Below are 5,144 nucleotides of genomic sequence, written 5' to 3'. Positions count from 1 at the left end.
TGACAATTTTGACAATTTGACAATTTTGACAATTTTGACAATTTTGACAATTTTGACAATTTTGACAATTTTGACAATTTTGACAATTTTGACAATTTTGACAATTTTGACAATTTTGACAATTTTGACAATTTTGACAATTTTGACAATTTTGACAATTTTGACAATTTTGACAATTTTGACAATTTTGACAATTTTGACAATTTTGACAATTTTGACAATTTTGACAATTTTGACAATTTTGACAATTTGACAATTTTGACAATTTTGACAATTTTGACAATTTTGACAATTTTGACAATTTTGACAATTTTGACAATTTTGACAATTTTGACAATTTTGACAATTTTGACAATTTTGACAATTTTGACAATTTTGACAATTTTGACAATTTTGACAATTTTGACAATTTTGACAATTTTGACAATTTTGACAATTTTGACAATTTTGACAATTTTGACAATTTTGACAATTTGACAATTTTGACAATTTTGACAATTTTGACAATTTTGACAATTTTGACAATTTTGACAATTTGACAATTTTGACAATTTTGACAATTTGACAATTTTGACAATTTTGACAATTTTGACAATTTTGACAATTTGACAATTTTGACAATTTTGACAATTTTGACAATTTTGACAATTTTGACAATTTTGACAATTTTGACAATTTTGACAATTTTGACATTTTGACAATTTTGACAATTTTGACAATTTTGACAATTTTGACAATTTTGACAATTTTGACAATTTTGACAATTTTGACAATTTTGACAATTTTGACAATTTTGACAATTTTGACAATTTTGACAATTTTGACAATTTTGACAATTTTGACAATTTGACAATTTTAACAATTTTGACAATTTTGACACTTTTGACAATTTTGACAATTTTGACAATTTTGACAATTTTGACAATTTTGACAATTTTGACAATTTTGACAATTTTGACAATTTTGACAATTTTGACAATTTTGACAATTTTGACAATTATGACAATTTTGACAATTTTGACAATTTTGACAATTTTGACAATTTTGACAATTTTGACAATTTTGACAATTTTGACAATTTTGACAATTTTGACAATTTTGACAATTTTGACAATTTTGACAATTTTGACAATTTTGACAATTTTGACAATTTTGACAATTTGACAATTTTGACAATTTTGACAATTTTGACAATTTTGACAATTTTGACAATTTTGACAATTTTGACAATTTTGACAATTTTGACAATTTTGACAATTTTGACAATTTTGACAATTTTGACAATTTTGACAATTTTGACAATTTTGACAATTTTGACAATTTTGACAATTTTGACAATTTTGACAATTTTGACAATTTTGACAATTTTGACAATATTGACAATTTTGACAATTTTGACAATTTTGACAATTTTGACAATTTTGACAATTTTGACAATTTGACAATTTTGACAATTTTGACAATTTTGACAATTTTGACAATTTTGACAATTTTGACAATTTTGACAATTTTGAAAATTTTGAAAATTTTGACAATTTTGACAATTTTGACAATTTTGACAATTTTGACAAATTTGACAATTTTGACAATTTTGACAATTTTGACAATTTTGACAATTTTGACAATTTTGACAATTTTGACAATTTTGACAATTTTGACAATTTTGAATTTTTTATAGAATTTGACAATTTTGACAATTTTGACAATTTTGACAATTTTGACAATTTTGACAATTTTGACAATTTTGACAATTTTGACAATTTTGACAATTTTGACAATTTTGACAATTTTGACAATTTTGACAATTTTGACAATTTTGACAATTTTGACAATTTTGACAATTTTGACAATTTTGACAATTTTGACAATTTTGACAATTTTGACAATTTTGACAATTTTGACAATTTTGACAATTTTGACAATTTTGACAATTTTGACAATTTTGACAATTTTGACAATTCTGACAATTTGACAATTCCGACAATTTTGAAAAGATTTGACAATTTCGACAATTTTGACAATTTTGACAATTTTGATAATTTTGACAATTTTGACAATTTTGACAATTTTGACAATTTAGGCAATTTAGACAATTTTGACAATTTTGACAATTTTGACAATTTTGACAATTTTGACAATTTTGACAATTTTGATAATTTTGACAATTTTGACAATTTTGACAATTTTGACAATTTTGACAATTTTGACAATTTTGACAATTTTGACAATTTTGACAATTTTGACAATTTTGACAATTTGGACAATTTTGACAATTTTGACAATTTTGACAATTTTGACAATTTTGACAATTTTGACAATTTTGACAATTTTGACAATTTTGACAATTTTGACAATTTTGACAATTTTGACAATTTTGACAATTTTGACAATTTTGACAATTTTGACAATTTTGACAATTTTGACAATTTTGAAAATTTTGACAATCTTGACAATTTTGACAATTTTGACAATTTTGACAATTTTGACAATTTTGACAATTTTGACAATTTTGACAATTTTGACAATTTTGACAATTTTGACAATTTTGACAATTTTGACAATTTTGACAATTTTGACAATTTTGACAATTTTGACAATTTTGACAATTTTGACAATTTTGAAAATTTTGAAAATTTTGACAATTTTGACAATTTTGACAATTTTGACAATTTTGACAATTTTGACAATTTTGACAATTTTGACAATTTTGACAATTTTGACAATTTTGACAATTTTGACAATTTTGACAATTTTGACAATTTTGACAATTTTGACAATTTTGACAATTTTGACAATTTTGACAATTTTGACAATTTTGACAATTTTGACAATTTTGACAATTTTGACAATTTTGACAATTTTGACAATTTTGACAATTTTGACAATTTTGACAATTTTGACAATTTTGACAATTTTGACAATTTTGACAATTTTGACAATTTTGACAATTTTGACAATTTTGACAATTTTGACAATTTTGACAATTTTGACAATTTTGACAATTTTGACAATTTTGACAATTTTGAGAATTTTGACAATTTTGACAATTTTGACAATTTTGACAATTTTGACAATTTTGACAATTTTGACAATTTTTGACAATTTTGACAATTTTGACAATTTTGACAATTTTGACAATTTTGACAATTTTGACAATTTGGAAAATTTTGACAATTTTGACAATTTTGACAATTTTGACAGACAGACAGACAGACAGACAGACAGACAGACAGACAGACAGACAGACAGACAGACAGACAGACAGACAGACAGACAGACAGACAGACAGACAGACAGACAGACAGACAGACAGACAGACAGACAGACAGACAGACAGACAGACAGACAGACAGACAGACAGACAGACAGACAGACAGACAGACAGACAGACAGACAGACAGACAGACAGACAGACAGACAGACCGACAGACAGACAGACAGACAGACAGACAGACAGACAGACAGACAGACAGACAGACAGACAGACAGATAGACAGACAGACAGACAGACAGACAGACAGACAGACTGAAATTTATTTAAAAAAAATGTAGATTAGAGTGCCCCGAATAACCCGACTTGTGAAAAAGTTATGCGCTGCAGGCTAAGATTAGGCATAGTACAAGATGCCAAATTTGGGCCAAATAGGATCACGGGAAGGAATCGCTCAACGAGCCTGAAGTTTGTATGGGATTTTGAGACATTTTGTTCCTCTCGAACAAAATGTCTCAAAATCCCAAAAAAAAAAATTTTTTCATCAATTTCTTAGGTTCCCTCCTTCTCTTGATTAGGGTTTTCTTAAAACTCTTGTGTTAAACGTTATTCATAAGGTTTTTGGTTAATTAACATTATTTTTTATTTCAGACTGTTTAACGTTCAGTGCAGAATTTATTAAAAACTTCACACTAGTCAGAAGTGTCTCCTAATCGAATCTTTTCTCATTTTCCTAAAACAAAATTCTTTGCTAGAATGCAGAGGTAGCCTCGGTCTTGAAGTGCGATATTGATCTGCCATCATTTTCTACCTTTTCCAAACTATCACTTGACTACTACGACGTGGCCGGCGCCGTTATTGACGGTTCAAAGAAAGAGCATTATTTTTGAACATCGTGAATGTGATGTCAATTCCAGAAACCATTCTTTTGACCTTTGTTCAAAATAGATTGGCGATGTTGAACTAGTTCTACAGAGCTACGACAGCGATCATAGAACTCAAAATGTATTTAGAAAAAATGAAAAAAGGACGGTAATCATAACACTATTTCCGTTAAAATTATTTTGATAAATATTGTTCAAGAGCATTCCGATTTCAATCATTCAGGTGAATACGAGTATTCAATCAAGCTAAGTTAAGCTTATTCATATTTTCAGATTTTAACCGTTTTGAAGAATCTAGAAATCCATTTCACATGGGATAAGGATCGGATGAATAAACTCGCTGGTTCTTTCGATCCAATTGTCATTGGGATTCGGGTAGTCCTCCTCTTAAAAAAAAAGGCAAACAATCCTCCACACGGCTATCGCATGAAAAAAGAATCAACCTTCGGAAGGTCCCGAGACTTCCTCGATATGCAACAGCAGTTTGCAGTGGCCAATCCGAATCCAGAGGAACCGACTGCATTATTTACCATTTAGCATTCCAACCAACTTCATCAAAAGTGGTTTACTCTCGACGAAAAGCAACTCTCTTAACCAACTACCTAACTGCAGCTCGCTGCTGCTGTTCGGTCTTCTGAATTATTAATTATAGAAAACAAACAAAAACAAATCACTTGTTGTGTGTGCATTTCCAGAAGAACGTCTTCCCGAAGCAAGGGCTAAACAGCTCCGGTCTCGATTGGGTCATACCATCTCGGGAAACCTTCTACTGTTTTGAAACTTCTCGAGAACGGAGGGGAAGGAAGGGTTGAATGTCGTTCTATTTGTCCCCGGATTTGTCCGTCGACTGACGGTTTGGCTGATTTGTGTGGGCATTTGACCACTTGTTCGTCGCTCGATTGGCCTCCATCCGGGTTTTCTGAGCTATCGAGAGAGAGAGAAAGAGTTCCGAAGGGGGCAAACAAATCAATAAACAATATTCAATTTTCAAGAGCGAAGCAAACATAAACAGAAAATAAACGCTTCTGTGTTTGGATTTTTATGTTGTA

This window comes from Uranotaenia lowii, chromosome 3 (genome assembly GCF_029784155.1).
Source record: "Uranotaenia lowii strain MFRU-FL chromosome 3, ASM2978415v1, whole genome shotgun sequence".
Lineage (NCBI taxonomy): Eukaryota > Metazoa > Arthropoda > Insecta > Diptera > Culicidae > Uranotaenia > Uranotaenia lowii.
This window is presented reverse-complemented; position numbering follows the sequence as displayed.